Below are 18,525 nucleotides of genomic sequence, written 5' to 3'. Positions count from 1 at the left end.
CTCTCTCTGTCCATCCAATCCTTCTCCACACTCTCTCTGTCTATCTCCCTTCTGCCTCTTTCTCTGTCCATCTCCTCTTCCCCTCTCTCTGTCCATCCCCTCCTTCCCCTCTCTCTGTCCATCCCCTCCTTCCCCTCTCTCTGTCCATCCCCTCCTTCCCCTCTCTCTGTCCATCCCCTCCTTCCCCTCTCTCTTTTCATCACCTATTTCCCTTTTCTTGAAGTCTGTCTCCTCCTCCCTTCCCCTGTTCACCTTATTCTGTCTAGCTATGCGTATCCTTGCCCCTCTCTCATGGCTCACAATCAGACCTGTCCAACTGCGCGTGTAACACCTGCAAGAAATGTTGATACTACCCACACAACATGTTCCTCTCTCTGACCATCCTCTCCTACCCTCTCTATCTGACTGTCTCCTCCTTCCCCACTCTCTTTGACTATTCTCTTTGCTTTTCATATCCCACACATGTAGGCTGCCCCGCAAAGCAGGTCAACAAGGCAGGTTGATACTATTCCCACACAGTACACCTGTTGTACAGAGTAGCCTACATAGCAGGGGCTGACCTGTTCATGTACAAATGTGTGTGTGTGTGTGTGTGTGTGTGTGTGTGTGTGTGTGTGTGTACCAAATTTTGTTGATATTAATCCAGGGGTTTTGGAGGAGATGCTGGTTATACATACAAAGTCCATCATATACCAATCTTGTAAAACACACTACTTTGGAAACCAAACTGTGGCATTTTGAGGAGATTGTATTTTTCAAGATAATTCTCTAGTCTGGCAGTCATGATTAATTTTTTATTTTTGGAAAGGTGACAGCAAAGATGCTAGCCTTTAAGTTCATGTTTTCTTCATTCCCTTTCTTTGGTATAGGTATAGGTATAGGTATAATTCCCTCAAAAATTATCTGAGGTGAAAGGGCACATATTGTTTGTTAGTTTAGTCTGGATGTATATACCCTGAGCAGTCTTTAAATTCACAATCTGGCTTTTCATCTATGTCTAAAGATATTTTATTTTTAATTTCATTTGATTTTCTTGATTTAATGCCAGGTGATAAATAAAACAAGTCTTTGTATTGCTGCCTATATGATATGTGATTGGAAAGTTTTAAGAATGGGCTTGTAATCATACAATGGTGGTGCTTACATGCTACTGTGATGCATCTCATTCAAAATAGTCCCCTTCTGACTGAACACACTGACTCTAAAGGTGTTTCCACTTTTGGAAACTTTCCTGGAATTTTTTTCCTGAAGTGTGTTAAGGACACACTCTGTATTTGCCTGGATGTCTTCAATCAAGTAAAATCACTTCCCTTTCAGTGAAAATTTCAGTTTAGGAAAAAGGTAGAAATCTGCAGGGGCCAGATCATGGAAATATGGTGGTTGTGGAAGCACAGAAATTTTGAATTTGGTGAAAAACTCTATGATGGAGAAGGCTCGATGAGCTGGATCATTACCATAGTGTAGCACCCAACTCTTGTCTTTCCACAATGCAGGCCTTTTCTGCCACACATTTTTGTGCAAACGCTAAAGGACACGTTTTTAGTATTCCTGGTTAATTGGCTGTCCTCCAGGGGTAAATTCATGACCCACAATACTGGTTAAATGGAAAAAAAAAATCACCAACATTGTCTTCACCTTTGACTGACTTTGCCATGCTTTTTTTGGTCATGGTGAGCCTGGAGTCTTCCACTGTGAAGACTGCACTTTAGTTTCAGAATCATATCTATATACCCATGATTTGTCACCTGTAATTACCCTATTTAACAAATCTGTGTCATTTATTAAAAAACTGGTTCAAATGGCTGTAAGCACTATGGGACTTAACATCTGAGGTCGTCAGTCGCCTAGATTAGAACTACTTAAACCTAACTAACCTAAGGACATCACACACATCCATGCCAGTGGCAGCATTCGAACCTGCGACTGTAGCAGCAACGCGGTTCTGGACTGAAGCACCTAGAACCAGTCGGCCACAGCGGCTGGCTGTGTCATTTATAGTAAGATTAATCAGTTCTTGGCACACTTCAAGTCGGTATGGTCTCTGTTCACTTGACAGCACTTTTGGAATGAATTTTGTGGACACTCGATGCATGTTCAGATTTTCAGTTAAAATTGACTGAACTGCATAGAAAATTAAATTAAGTTCATCAGTTGTCCCCCTAACTGTAAGTCTATGATGGAAGTGCACTAATATGCAAACTTTCACATCATTTTCATTCATTTTTGAGGCGGAAAGACAGCCGGTCCGTGTTTCATCTTCAAATGATTCACGACCATTTTTAAATCTGTTGAACCAGACAAAAACATTTGACTGGCTCATACAATTATCTCCAATAGCCGTTTTTAATAGTTCATAAGTATCAGAAGCTGATTTTCTGATTTTAAAACAAAATTTCACACAAACTCATTGCTCCATTTTTACGTCCATTTTCACACAGACAGAATCTGGCAACAAGCCCTAACAGACCCGCACTCAACCAGCTGCCACAGCGAACTGAATAAAGGAATGAATCATTTTTATTAAGAATGGATAGATATTTTAAGAGAGCCCCCACTGCAACCACATGGTATTATCAATGATTTCAAGAGTTTAAATTTCTGTATGCACACTTAACATAACTGTGAGTCATTTGCATATGCAAACCATGCACCTGCATAAACTACAATGTATTATAATGTCTGTGGTTTGTGTTCAGATATTCTTCAGTAGTTTAGTCACTGAACTAAGAAAAGACAGTAATCCATGCATTAAGACATGAGGATTGCTACTTATCTATTGCCAATCATCCATGATCTGTGTAAATTGGGAGTTGCAGTACTTTTTACTAAAGCTGTCAACTTGCAGTGCAGTGATGCAGAGGTACCATTACTGGCCAGTAGAAGATGGTTTGGAATTGTATCGCTAACTTTTAGAGGCTGCCCATAAAAGTTTCTGTTGAGGTTCAAAACACGGTATCTATGGTTCTCAAAGGCTTATTTCCACTAACTGCATTTCCTAAGACATTAAATAAAACTGTCTGTAGAATGATTTTTTAACATGTACTCTTACACATTTGAAATTAAGTGAGATTAAAAATTCTGAGGCTGGTGTCATCTCAGCGATGCAACACATATTATGCATGATGTTAGGAAATACTTTGATGCACTGTTTGATAATTGCTTTGCTAGTTGTAATATTCTTGTTATAGTGCCAATTTTATACAGCACATCAGCACCAACAGACATCCTCTTATTTCACACATAGATCATAATTTACAGACTAATTGATAATCGTGTGCACTTGATTACTAGCAGAGCATGTATGGAAAGCTTTTATGACAATCCCTTTAGATACTAGAGCGTTTTTCACAGCCCATGATACTTCACCATACAATAACATATCAGTCGTGGAACAGTGTATTATCGAAACTTTGTGTTTATTGCCTGTGAACTGTTTCATTTAGCAAGAGTGTAAACCCTCTCAACACCCTTTTTAAAGAGCTCTGATACCAATATGAGTCTCAAAAACAGAAGAGGGTTTTTGTTAAAATAATTAGAAATGCCTATTACATTTATAGAACATAATGAATTGTTTTCTTTCACAGCTTTAAATCTGCAGTCTTAGTAGCATGTAATATATATTTCTGCAGAATATAACTCTTACTGTTTTCTTTTTGCAGTGTCCTGATGGTGGGAAACATGACTGCAGAGTTTCTTCATTCGTCAGCCATTAAGAACAGTTCAGTGGGCATAGCATTCATGTCTTCTTACATCTTCAATGATAAGCATACTGAGTCCATTTTCTGTCCTTTAACAACAACAAAAATTATTCATAATATTCTAAAAAGTAAAAGATGAGGTTTTGAAAAGATAAATTCCTCATCTACTGACATTCAACTTCATCATCTAATGGTAATGAGAGGTGCTCTGTCAAACTGGCTGATCATAATAACAATAAAAAAATATTTTTCAAGTGCAGACACAGAGAAGATGGTGCTGTATGTTCCCTAATCCTAGGAATCTAACAAAGAGGCAGCATGCACTTAACTGTGTGTATTCATTGATTCGTTGTTCTTGAAACTGTGGCAGCAGCTAACACAACAAGAAAATTAGCAGGTACCATAAGAACACTAGCATTGCACTGATGTGATCAGCAGATGGAGCAGATGGTCCACTGTTCCAGGGGCAGTATAAGGCATCAGATCTCAAGCTTGACACTCCCATTATACAATGGGACAAAAAAGAAGAATAGGATAGGTACCTATATGCTTCGTATAACACTTTTCAGGCTTCCAGAAATACAAAAACCATTTGCAACTTGCTGCTCATGGGTAATATGAGAAACTTTATCCACCTTGTCTGAGCAGCTAGCTATATTTATGAAAAAACTGAGAATACTAACAATGGAAAGAGTAAAGGTAACAATCCACTGAGTATCTGACCTATCAAGTGAAAAACAGACAGACAAATAAGATTTTAAACACTGATGAGTTTTCTGACAATGTTCTTTTTCAGCAAAATTGATTAACAAAAACAAACATTCATATACACATGAAACTGCATTATCCTAGCTTAGATGTTTGACACTCTCCCAATACAATTACTGTTTGAAAGGTTCTTAGGAGTATTGTTGGACCATTTTGTCTAAGGTGCACAATATCTCCATCATGCAGCTGTGACAGTTAGCTGTTGTGGTTCACCAATTTTATACACTGGTCCATTAGAAACACACAGATGCCTATAGGTGGAGCAGTGTTGGAGAAGTGAGCCACAGACACTGCACACACAGCACAGGCAAGTTCGGGTGCAAGCTGCCAACATCAGTGAATGTACATGGGTAAGGTGTTGGTGCCAGCTTAGCTCTCCTGGCTTTGATTCCTCATCATTATTTTCTCACTGTATTCCATTGTCTGTAGTCAACCATGCATTAGTTTCACCAAAACCAGTGTGTGAAGGAGGGTGAGAGAATCCTGATCTCTCCATAATTCATGCTTTGTTCTTTATCAACACAGTGCTCAGCAGCTCTAGATTTTCTGGCTGACCTAGTCTTGTGTGGTCTACCTTCATAGCCGAGTGGTCAGCGTAGATAGCTGCCAAGCGGAGGACCCAGATTCAATCCCTGGTACTGTCAGGATTTTTGCTTGATGAAGGGACTGGCATGGAGTGCACTTAGACTCATGATGTTAGTTAAGGAGTTACTTGAATGGGAAGTAGTGGCTCATAGGTCTGGAAAGTCAGAACTGCCGGGAAAGTGGTGTGCTGACCGTATGCGCCTCCAAACTGCATGACTTGAGGCCAAATGGCAGCAGCTAATCAACATCTCTTGAGCCTTTGTGTGTGTGTGTGTGTGTGTGTGTGTGTGTGTGTGTGTGTGTGTGTGTGTGTGTGTGTGGAAAGCCTTCCAGTCTTGAAGGGCAGCCTGCCAAAATAAGGCAGGGAAACCATCCTAGTCGATTTCTCCATTTTTTCTGGCTGCTCTGGAGATCTAATGCATGCTGGTCAGAATGCGCTGTGAATCTGCCTACTGGCGTGTCTGTTCTAGACAAACATGCAGCGGATGTGGCTGAACTTTACTGGCAGTCTCTCCAAATCAAGTCCTATGAATGCGTGTTCATAATACAGAGTAGCATTATAACTCATATGTATAGGTTGGTACATGTTGTTTTACAAAACACTGTGACCCAGGAGCCATCTTCTTTCCTATGAACCATGACATGCAGAGATGGGAGATCACCATTTTCCTCCTCTTCCATGTTGAAACAAATGCTCGGCTGGAGGGCATTGGGATGTTCTAAAAATGAAGGATTCGTTGCTGCCCTATGTGACCACACCTCAAAGGTATTGTGTATGTGTGTCCAAAAACATTTAGGTTTGAAAACTGCTGATTGAAGTGCTTTGTCCTTGAGATCTTTCAAAATAAGGTTAGCTACTGAGGGTTTTCCTCAAAATATTGGTCACTGAACAAAAAGTAAAGAAGATGATTGAAAAGTTCTAGGATCTCCTCTTCCATCTTAGTCCCTATAAGTTGCAGTGAATTGTTCTTTTTTATTTCCAGCAATTTAAGTGGAGCGTGTTGTTCATTACTGAGTTCATATTTCCAGAATGTAGTATGCATTTAAATTGGTTGATTCAGAAACTTTGCCCCAATAGACTTTTTACATACAGTTGCATATAGGGCAAATTTTTGTAAATGTGTTTTCTTATGTATTGAAAATTTTACTTATTCTTAGTAAAGTATTATTTTTTTAATGTATGATAAGTGCCTGATTCACAATGAAATAGTTAGTTTGGGGATCTGATGTGGAAGATGCAGCAGATTTTTCCATTGGGATGACTAGAAGTGGGGGAACTGGGAAAGTAAATGAGGCCCGTCAGTGGTTTTGTAGGATATGTAGTACAGATAGGAAGATAGTGGAACAGGAAGGGAAAATTGCTGCCCTTCAGGCTGAATTAGACAATGATAGGAAAGATCTAGACATGTTAAGAAGAGAGAAGGGTAAAGAGAGGTGGAAAATGCCAACAGGTAACAGAAGGATCAGGCTTAGAACTTCATGTGACAGCTTTATGCTCAATGTGAAAAATTAGTTTGAACTGTTGCTTCAGTTAGAAACTGATGTAGGTCCAGGCAGGGCAAAATAAACTGTCACTTGTAAACTGGAAAGTAAGAATGCAGGGGGAAGTCAGGAAAGGGAGAGTAAGTCTTGTTGTTTGGTAGTTCTCATGCTAGAGGTGTGGGGCAACTTTAACAGAATGAACTAGGCTCAGAGTACTTTTTTTTTAATCTAGTGCTGGCCTGGAGCCAGTGACAGAGGATTTAGGATAACCTTCTAAAGACTTCACCAAGGAAGACATTGTAATTGTAATTGGTGGGCTGGGCAATGTTATTGACAGAAATCCTGGCTACAATATAAAGTGTGACATGATAAAGATTGGTTCAGCATCAAGACATATCAGTGTTGAGTTTGTATCTCTTTTGTGATGCCACGACCAACCTCATTTGAACTCTTCTATCAGGAGAGTTAATTTGGAGTTGGAGAGGCTGAACGTGTCATGTGCAGGATCACGTATTTGTGTGGTTCCCATTTATTCTGCCAGTAGGTGGGATCATATGAGTAGTTGGCATGGTCTTCATCTTCAACACTAAAGGGAAGGATAAACTGGCTGTGTCAATAGCAGAAAATATAAGGGGGGAGGGGGTAAAGTACCAGTGGTTACAGGTGTCAGAGCAACAACTTCTTCAGGATAGAAAGGACAGAAAGAAATAAAGTTTTAAGAGAGGCTGGGGTTGAAACAAATCTTCACTTTGTGAAAAGAAACCAAAGAGCACAATTCTGTCATATTGCATCAGGACAAACAGCATCTTGACAAAAATTTTCAGCAGTCAGCAGAAATTTTATTTACACCCAGTTTTATCTCAGTAAATGTGAAATGCCAGATATCCTCATTGCACCAAATTATTCAAGGAATAAGAAGTAAAATTAATGAACTACCTATTTTCATAGATGAATTAGAGTCAACAAACACAGCTGGCATAATCTGCCTCGATGAACATCATGTGACCACCAGTATAGATGTGTTAAGTGTTACAGTATTTAGATTTGCATCTCACTTTTGTAAAGTAGAGATGGAGAAAGGAGGAATTGCACATTGATCAGAAACTATCATAGATATAAGAACACAGACATTCATAAATTTTTCCTGGAGCAGCATACAGAAGCTTTTGTGATGAAGTAGAATTTCATAACAGTAAGCACATACTAAGAACCTGCAGATAATTTTAATCTGGTCATAAATTGTCTTGAAGCTCAGCAAAAAACAAAGAAACAGCGTTTGCTGGTGACGTTAAAGCAGATTGTTACTCTTGCAGTAAGAATTTACTGCAGCCAGTAACATTATCATTCACCTTAATTTCTGCTGTAAACTTCCCAACTTGGGTAGCTAATTGTATACAAACAACCATTCATAACCTCTGTATAGAGAGGTCTAATGAATAAAATTGTATTACAAAACCAATAGTCAATGGCCTTTTGCAATGTGACATGCATAAATTTTAATACGAAACATGATATAAAATCTACTAAATCTGGGTTCATGAAATTAGTGATTACACCAAAAATTAATTAATTTAAGGCACTCCTCAAACACATGAACTGGAGTGATGAACACAGTGCTCATGACATGAATGAAAAATACAACATTCTAATTAATTAAGTCCTTACCTTATTTGAACACTGTTTCCCCAAAACCTAACTCAGATTATACCAAAGTCTACAAAGAAGCCAGGGATTACTCACAGAATAAAGATATTTTGTAAAACAAAAGGGAAACTGTACCTATCTATATCTGGATCCCGCTCCAGCAACTGCCGGGTATGTGTTGTTACTATGAAGTTTGGCAAGGTTAGTTACAGAGGGTGGCTGGTTGCCCTTCCTGTTGCCACCCAATATCCTCCAGGATGGAAAGAGTGTACCCCAGCTGTCTGCATCTAGTGTAAACTGTGAAATAGTGCAAACATTTTTCAAATGCCTGCGAGTCACGTAACTGGGATTTCTCATTACAAGACATATGGCAAAATATTAGAGCTAGTAATTGATATGTCTCATGCTGGTGGCATTGCACAGAGATTAAGACCCACTGAATGATGCATAACATGTTTATTGGAATATTCATAAACACATGAAAATAAACTTCTCATTTCAGAAGCAATAATACCAATTGAACCATAACTCAAGTCCCCTACCAGGAGTTTGGTTTACACACAAAGGGAGGTTTAGTCTCTCCACCATCAGGCATCCCAGCAGAGGCAGATGAGCTGACCTAGCTAGAACTATGGAGTAGTCTAGGAACCTGCCATGGAGGGTACATGCATAATATGATATGGGCAGACCAGCTGATGGAAGTGTTTACATGTGAGCAGCAGTGAGCGCAATAGGCCAGTCCTTCTGCACAGTTAGATCACAACATTTGCATGCTGAATTATTGTAGTGTGCACATCTATGTGGGTACAGGTGCTCTGCTTCCCATAGTGACTTCATTATATTCACAAGCTTCTGTCCCCAGCTGTAACCAAGTCTGGTGACTGTGAAGTACTGTACAGAACATACCGAACAGCAGCATTGTCATGCCTTCTGCAGATGCTAAAAGAGACGTTATGCAGCAGAACTAGTAAGAGAACTGGAGTGTAAAAATTTTCTAACAGCCAGTGTTGCTCAACCAAAATGAAGTGTCACCAGTTGCAAACAGGAAAGTGTAAACATTTCAACACCTTTGCTGGGCCAGGCAAAACAGCCACTTTGCTAAGTTTAGAAGAGACTGTAAGCACCTCAGCAGAAAATGGTTATAACGGTGCAGGCTGAACATCTTTAGTTACTTCCGTAATGTTACACAAGAGACAGTGGAGGACACAACAACAGCTAGCAAGAGTCTGACTAAGCAGTAAAGACCCTGTAACAATTTCACTAAGTAAATTTAGTAGAACTGAAGACTGCTGATAACTCAGGAACAGTATAATCAGTTTTGTCATTATGAATGACATCGTAGAGCAGAGCATCCCCTCAATGACATAAATATTCCACTCCACTAGCTTTCGGCACTCGATCAGTAAGATCAGTGGCATTCATGTCATTCACACTTGATTTTCTGGTTACAGTATGGTAAAATCTTGTGTGGGAGAATGTTCTGTTGTTGACATTCCACTTGCTGGCCTACGAGAAAATCAATGATTTGAAGCTGCAGTCCAGCATCCAGTGCTGACATCAGCACGGCAGTCAGTGCTGATTGGTAGACTGAGGGCCCACCAACATGACTTCAGTCCAGGGTGGAAGCTGCCTTAAAGTCCACCGTCACCTGAGTCTGGAGGCCTACAATACTGGATAGGCCAGGTTTAGAATTCAGCATGACTACACAGCATCCAACATCGGGTCACCTGAAAGGAAAACACGGGAAGTGATCTGTGGAGGAAGGAGAATACCCCAAAAAGACACGTGAATCAAAATGCACACATCATGGGCACCACCATCTCCAAAAGCAGAACTACCAACTGGGAGGGTCTACATCACCAGCAGGCAGCAAAATCATCACATCAGGGAGTCATCAACTTCCACTCCAAGCTGATGCAGCACCCTGGCTGCCAAAAGTCTACTACTGGATTTGGTGAATTCTTCTCCATGTTACATAGCCACCAGTCAGAGCAGAAGAAGCAGCAATGGTTTGTATTTTCAGTAGTACATGACATAATTTAGAATATTGCCCCTTTGTGTCTAACAATGCTGCACAGGTCCTTGGTCTCCATCCTGACAAATTAGTAGAGGTTTCCAGCATGGCAGAGGGACGTCCTTACAGAGACAAAAAATGTTTAACTGGCAGAAGGACACCGACTGTAATAGCCAAAAGTTCAAGACCTGGAGACCAGGAAATGAATACAGCAAGCAGGTTCAAAAAGATGTAGGTTACAGTAGTTAGAGATGAAGAGACTTTAACAGTTATAGAGTAGCATGGAGAGCTGCATCAAACCAGTGTTCAGACTGAACCCCCCAACAGCTACAACACACTAAAGGATGGTACTTATTTGCTCCTTATAAATTATTAATGAGAAATAAATGAAAAAGATCTGTAGTTAAGAGTTGAAAAAGTATTCATTTCTAGGAACTGCATTTTTTGTGGTATAATTTTATTTTGAATTTTCTTTACTGGAGTGAAGCAAACATGTTGATAATATAATTTAAGTCAGGTGTAGCAGCTGTGTCATATTCTACTACCAAGACAATTAAATTTGACATTCTCTTTCACTTCTAGTTGACATTAAGTAGTTAAATCATATTTTTTTTACTTAAACTGACACTGCAGTCACTGACACTCTCATAAATATCCTCAAAACTTTCTGCATGTTTGGGTACACATCTCTTAACCTATACTTTGGTAAAACCTTCAAAATACCTGTAAGCGGAGCTGTGACAATACTCTTTATCAGCACTTTCACCTGGAACTTGGAAACAGGTATCTTCTTAGCTAGCTTCACGGTATTTGGCACCAAAATCACTGGCACTTATTAAGGCTTTTGTGGAGAGGAAATTGACAGGATGAAATGGTGTAATGTGTGTGAGATATGTTTCCTATTTCACTTCTTATTACATCAAATACTTAGGAACACTCTAGATCAATCTATTTCTCAGCATAGACTAAGTGTGCCTTGTAATCAGTCATCTGTCCAACTGTCCTCTTCATCTTTCTCAAGATTTTAACGGCAGCATTACTATGATAGGATATAAAGTTATGGACATCTTTGACTTGGCTGTGCTTTTTGTGCTCCTTCTGCACATAGTTGTTGAATAATTTTTGTAAAACAAGATAGCAAACTTGATGCTGCATCAAAATAACTAATACAACACCAGATGCTTGACCAAAGCAGCCAACGACCAATGGCAGAGCACATGTGTGTTCACACAAGGGTTCAACAGATAAACGGTGTACAGTTACCTATAGGCAAAATGACTGACAATTTTTGTAATAAGCTCTAAGGAGGGAAAAATAAAGGATCTATCCAAATGGGATGAAAATTGGTAGATGTGATGTACATGTACAGACAAACAAATGATTACAATTTCAGAAACATTGGTAAATAATTCAAGAGAAAGAGCTTCATGAATTGAGAATGCTGGTAATGCAATGGTTCACCTCTGGCCCTTATGCAAGCAGTTATGCAACTTGGCATAAATTGAGAGAGTTGTTGGATGTCCTCCTGAGGACTATTGTGACAAATTCTGTCCAACTGGCATGTTAGATTGTCAAAATCCCAAGCTGGTTGGCGAGCCCTCCCCATAATGCTCCAAATGTTCTCATTTGGGGAGAGATGCAGTGAACTTTCTGGTTAAGATAGAGTTTGGTAAGCATAAAGTCATCCAGTAGAAACTCTTGCAGGGAACAGGCAGGTGTTATCTTGCTGAAATGACAGCTGAGGATGGCTTGCCAGAAGGACAACAAAACAGGGCATAGAATATTGTGTGCATTCTGCTGTGCTGTAAGGACGCCGTGGATGACAACTAAATGGGTCCCACTATGAAATGAAGTGGTACTACAGACCATCATACCTGGTTATCAAGCCATATGTTGGATGACAGTCAGGTTGGTATCCTACCACTGTCAGAGACATCTCCATCTCCAGAAATCCTTCACCAAGCACGGTGGCACAGTGGATAGTAGACTGGACTTGAATTTGGGAGGACTACAGTTCAATCCCACATCCAGCCATGCTAATTTAGGTTTTCCATGATTTCCCTAAATTGCTCCAAGCAAATGCCGGGATGGTTCCTTTGGAAGGGCACAGCCGATTTCCTTTCCCATCCTTCCCTAATCCGGTGAGACCAATGACCTTGCTGTTTGGTTTCTTCCCCCTAACAACCCAACCCAACCCCCAGAAATCCTTCATTGGTCATTGGGAGCCAGTTTCAAGCAGGATTCATCACTGAAGACAATCTCCAGTCAGTGAGATTCCAGACCGAAAGGGCTCGATGCCACTGCAAATGAGCTTGATGTACAGAGGTCAATGGTAGTTGGCACAAATGCACCATGAGCTCAGCCCCTTTTCTGTGAGCCACCTATTAATAGGCCTTGTGGTCACTGAAGGACAGTTGCACATTGGATCTATGATAATTTTGAATCTGGGATTTTGGTTGCCACTATGATGATTGTTTGGTCTTCATATTCTGTCATCTCTCTAGGCTGAATGTTTCTTTCCTGACACGGTGTTTGGCACTGTTTCACCCATTCCTGCCAACATCCTCAAATAATAACATAACTCCTGTTCAAATGTCTATCGATCCACTGATTACTGCAACCTAATTCTTCAAGCCCAATACATATCCTCCCTCAAATGCTGACATCTGCATATATTGTTCATGCACCTGTCTGCGAGGCATAGTTACTGCCTGACTAAGTACACGGAATGAAATCTGCAAAGGCTTTATGCCCTGGTGTCAACATATTCTCTGTTTAATATCCTTGCCAGATGTGCAGTGAAATTGTGCTGCAGCATCACACTTACGTCATCAACAGCCAAAATCTATAGTTTTGTATTTATACCTGTACAAATATCAGTTTGCGTAACTCCTTCATGATGTGTCTTTTTTTTTTTTGTCGTAGACAAAAAAGCCATAGAAAGCTTATTCATGAATTCTTTTCTATTTACATAGCAGATCACAGGGAAGATGATGAATCTTGAAACACTTTTCAGGCTCTCACCTCTAGCAGCTCTTTAACAGGAGTTTAGCATGCACTCATGTGCATAACTTAAGGACAAAAGAAAATTTTACGTGATGTATCACTGCCAAGTAACATATCACCGGACACAGAAAGAACTGCTACACTATAGCACAGAAGGAAATGGAAGGAAATACACAATGAGGAAAACTGAAGTGACTTTTGTTCAAAGACAATAATCACATTGAAGCCATCACTATTTATGGTGAGCCACTGGACATTGCAAAAACTAAGAAATGGTCCTTAATAAGAAGTGTGATCATCACTGATGACAGTGCATTCCCTGCAATGTGCTTCCATGTGGGCCACAAAGTTAGTAAGGAGTTCTTGTGGTAAGGCATTACATTCCTCCACCAGCACACTTAACTTGCTTCAATACATCTCCACAATGCTTCCCACATGTATTAAATGGGATTTAAGTTGGGAGAATGGGCAGGCGAGTTCATTCCCCAAATATCAACTCATTCTGGGAGTTCCCCCATGCATGCTGTTCAATGTTGTCACACATTCTCTTCCACAAAAATGAAGTGAGGGCCGAATGCTCCCTGAAAAGACACACACAGGGAAGGAGTACATTGTGAAAACACTGATCAGTGGGCATACTGTGTTCAAAGATTTGGAGGTAAGTACAGGCATGTAACATTATGCCCCTGTTCACCAGAACACCTGGACCACCAAACCTATCATTTTTGACAAAAGTGGGTGTGCACTCATATGGTGAGAGGTGGGAATATGTAATAGACCCAGGAACATTCTTGAACATGATCATTTTGGTGGTCCAGGCGTTATGGTGTGGGGAGGTATAATGCTGTATGGACATACTGACTGACCCCTAAATCTTTCAATATGGTACATTCACTGGTCAACGTTATTGTAACAGTGTACTCCTTCCCCATGCACTTCATTTATTTTTTAATTATTATTATTATTATTATCATTATTATTTTGATAATACGTGACTGCATAGATGCTCTTGGAGCAAGAGGATTTCGGTGAAAGGACTGACCTGCCCATTCCCCTGACCCCCTGACTTAAATCCCATTGACCACATTTTGGATGATCTGGGAAGATGTGTTGCAGAATATCAACCTGCACCATTGACCATTCAGCAGTTGTCAATGGTACTGGTGGAGGAATGGGATGCCCTGCCACAAGAACTCCTTACCAATCCTGTGGCCAGCACTGGAGCACACTGCAGAGCATGCATTGCCATCTATGGTGATCCCATCCCATCACATCACATCCCTTATGATTTTCTAACACATGTAGTGCCGAAGCTTTACCTTATACATAACTATAGCTGATCTTCACCTTCACTATTGCACATTTCCCCAAAAACAATGGTAGCATCAGTATATCAATGGCCACAATTCCACATCCCTGTCTGCACCTGTCATGACAAGAGGTACATCCCCTGGTACCATTATTGTCTCCTCTAACCTCTTGAGGTGTACCACAGCAGAAGTTCTAGATCCAACTGTCTTTCTCCAGATGTCACACCAAGTACCAAACCCAATCCATCCCACTCTCAATCACCCACCCTACAAATTCAGGATTATTCCCATGTAGACTGGAATACATACTGTGCTCAAATCCACATCCTAATCGAAAGCCATGACCCAATGTTCAAAATTCTGATGACATCCAAAACAAAACTGACTTCCTCCAACACACCATCTGGTACGCAATTCCCAATCAAACCCCTCTCCAAACTCTCTGCTATGACTGTCCTACTCTCCCTCCATGTGCTCTTGCTCTACTCCAAGAACCCATTGTGTCTACAAAGAATTCCTTTATGCTCATGACTGCGACATGATCACACATTACCAACTGCTTGAGTGACATGTTTGGAGTTAATTGCAAGCCAAATGACGTTGGGACTGCCATATGATATGCACTATACTAAATGAAAACAGCTATAAACTCATGGACTCTCTGGAAACAATCCGAATCTCATCAATCCAATCCTACATTACAACAGACAATGTCCCCACAACTACACCAAAGCCTAAAACTTCACATCCTACCTGAAAGACAAGTACACCATCTCTCATGATCCGAGCTTGCTTTACTTGATGGACCCCTATTTATATGGATGTACCAACACAACTATCCAACTTCTCACACCAAACTTCCAATACTTACACTGCATTCCACAAACAGGACTAAACACACCAAAAACAACTGAAAACATGAGACAGACAATCACTATAGACTGAAACACTGATCCTGGTCGCTATACAGTTCCCTTTTGTCACATCAGGGAATGTCCTGGAAACTATCACAAAACTCTTGCCATACTTTACAATACCATTCCCTATTCTCATCATTGCCCAGGGTAATGGGAAGTGTCCAAAGTTCTCCCCTTCTTGAAACCTAAGCCCTGCTCAAAGACCTCATTCTATTGACCTATCAGCCCCATCTTAGTTTTCATCGAAAGCTTTGAAACCCTTCTTAGCCAACAAATTGATTAACATCTTTCAACCCACCTATCCCTTCTCAACACTTGATGTGGCTCTTGTCCTAACTATTCCATCAATGACAAACTTCTTTACATTACCCACCTAATCTCTCGTTAACAAAATAAACAGAAGTCCACCAAATTTGTTTCCCATGATATTCAAAAAGCCTTTGACTGGGTATGGCATTCTGGATTGCTCTTCAGGCTACAAACCTATGCACTTTCTATTCACTATACCTGCCTACATACATCATAATCGACCATGCCTATTCCTCTGTACTGCAGGTGTATCTCTAGGCTCTGTCCTTTCACTCCTCCTTTCCATCCTGTACACTTCAGACATTTTCAAATCGCCACCCCCAACCTACCTATTCCAATATCCTGATGACACCACCTCCTAGCCACTCACCACACCCTTCAACACTCTCATGTTTCCTTCCAACTCCACCTGGCTCTCCTGGTCAAGTGGTGTAAAGCCAAATCACCATTTTTGGTCACACCACACAGTGTTGCTGTCACTCATATTTCCATCTCTCCATCTACAAAAAACCCACCCCTCTGACTAACACAGTAAAGTTTTTGGGACTAACTCTGAATAGAAAACTAACATGGAATGCACATCTCCTTACCTTCCACTAAAAAGCCTGGAACTAATAACTGGCGACACCTGGAGTCTACATCTTTCTACCATTACCCTCACTTATAAATCCCTCATCTGCCTCATCCTCATATATGCCAATGTTGCCTAGATCTTTACCTTCCCTAAATTCTATAAGGCCCTTGAAATCCTATAAAGACATGCACTCTGCCTTATTATTTTTCAGTCACTTCCTGCAGTTCCACAGGGCCCCTTAGTCATACACATCATTCCAACTTTGTCATAACCATGCTCATTTTCATACACCACCGTCATCATCAATATAGCACATCATCATTCACATTATCACCAGTGATTTCATTTTAAATGTAATATGAAGTTATATAGATAACTTTTAAAAATCTCCAATATTGTTCTCCAGCGTATTTTTAAAAATATTAGTTCTGGTATCTGCTTTTCTGTAAATAACATAAATATTGTCAACCATTGTGTTTTTAAAAAATCATCACATATTGTCATCTGTTTTTATGTATTTTAAATCATCTTTTAATTTGTGTACCCTATAGCCGAAGAGCAATTTTTATTCACTGCCAGCCCACTCCATTTGTGGGGAACTAAAGTAGCAATAAAAAAGGCCTGTGCCAATAGTTATAATGCAGGCTATTAGGTAAAAGACAACATTGAAATGCTTTACATCTATGGAGAAACTGGCAGGAATATAGATAATGCTGTAAGCCTTTATACTCAACATTTCCCAAACAGTGTGTGATCACATACTTTTCTCTGTTGGGATCTGCACTGAGGGAACTGTACAGCCACAAAAAAGAAACCATCAAAGAACAGTTACCAGAGAGAATAATGAAATTGCAGTATTAGCTGCAGTGAATCATAACCCCTAAATTAGTACTCTGAAATTAAGTTGTTAATTGGGAATTAGTCAAACTACTGTTTGCCGAATTTTGAAATATAAAAAATATCATCTGTTTCATATTCTCCTCCATCAGGAAGTAACATTTTGCCAGTGTTTGCTCCACCAAATATGGAGAGACCTGAATTGCTTTGCTCAAGTATTTGTTCTCTGACAAGTTGACCTTCACAAACCACAGTGTGATTAATCGACACAACATGCGTTATTGGAATGTGGAAAACCACTCTGGTTATGCCCAGTTGAACATCAGCATCCATGGAATGTGAATGTTTATTATGGAACAATTGGTGACAAACCCATTGGTCTATTCTTTATTGTGATATTTTAAAAGGTTGTAAATATCGAACATTCTTGGATGATGACCTTTCAGTATTGCTTGCAGACTTTCCCTTAACATTATGGTTGTCCAGCACATTATTCTGCAATGGCAAAGGAAGTATTAGATCACGAGTACAGTCATCAGATAACCAAAAGAAGTAGTCCAGTGTCTTGGACTCAAGATTGTCAGATCTTACTTTGCCTGACTTTTGTTTGTTGTTCTATAGTGTTTGAAGAGTGAAGTTTATAATGAACTGCTAACAATATGTAATAACATGATCAGTGTATCATCAATTTTTGTCAGGAAATTACTTTGGGAACACTTCTATGTTGTGTTGAATAATTTCCTGTCTGGAAAATAAATGCAATAAAATGGATGGTTACATTTTTGAGCATATATTTCGAAACAATTCTTAGAAACGAGCACCCCATTGGAGATAGGTGAGAGGATGCCTCAAATAAGCAACCTGTTGATAAGAGATGAGAGGACACACCTTAAACAACTTCTTTCCACAACTACTGAACATGTCTGGTTCTATTTTTCTGATCCATTGCATTTTTCTGGAGATGATACAGTTTTGGAATTCAGCTGTGTGCCATCTAATGTGGGATGACAAAAACATTACATACAAAAGTGATGTGGTTTCCCATAGCATATGAATCTGCAATTAAAACAGATTGTCATTTTTAAGATTTCAATGTTGCCTTCCCCTTTGCCCCCTGCAGGTGGGGCAGGGGTCAACATTGGTAACACCAGATATCATTTTAAAAAATACTGAATGTATTTTTCCATTTTTTAATCTAATATATAGTTTTTGAGATATTTCTTATATCAAGATAAAAACACTCATCCCTTATATTGTGATTCAGATATATCATGATGGCATGATAATATATACACATCACTCCTAATCTGCATTTGATACGGCTGACCACACTTACTCTATGTCAATAACCTACCTGCCTGATGATGGAGCCTTGAGCGCT

At 39.9% G+C, this 18,525-nt stretch overlaps 1 protein-coding gene across 2 annotated transcripts in view; it reads left to right on the top strand.

Moving 5' to 3' along the window:
* The window catches only part of LOC124595093 (enoyl-CoA hydratase, mitochondrial-like), a 61,134-nt gene extending 57,108 nt beyond the window's left edge, over positions 1-4,026 (top strand). For both annotated transcript variants that reach the window (XM_047133682.1, XM_047133683.1), the window contains exon 8: positions 3,660-4,026. The gene's annotated coding sequence lies outside the window, so the exon portion shown is untranslated. The remainder of the gene's footprint in view (positions 1-3,659) is intronic.
* The last annotated feature ends 14,499 nt before the right edge of the window (positions 4,027-18,525 follow it).

The sequence above is a fragment of the Schistocerca americana genome, chromosome 2 (genome assembly GCF_021461395.2).
Source record: "Schistocerca americana isolate TAMUIC-IGC-003095 chromosome 2, iqSchAmer2.1, whole genome shotgun sequence".
Taxonomy (NCBI): domain Eukaryota; kingdom Metazoa; phylum Arthropoda; class Insecta; order Orthoptera; family Acrididae; genus Schistocerca; species Schistocerca americana.
This window is presented reverse-complemented; position numbering and strand designations above follow the sequence as displayed.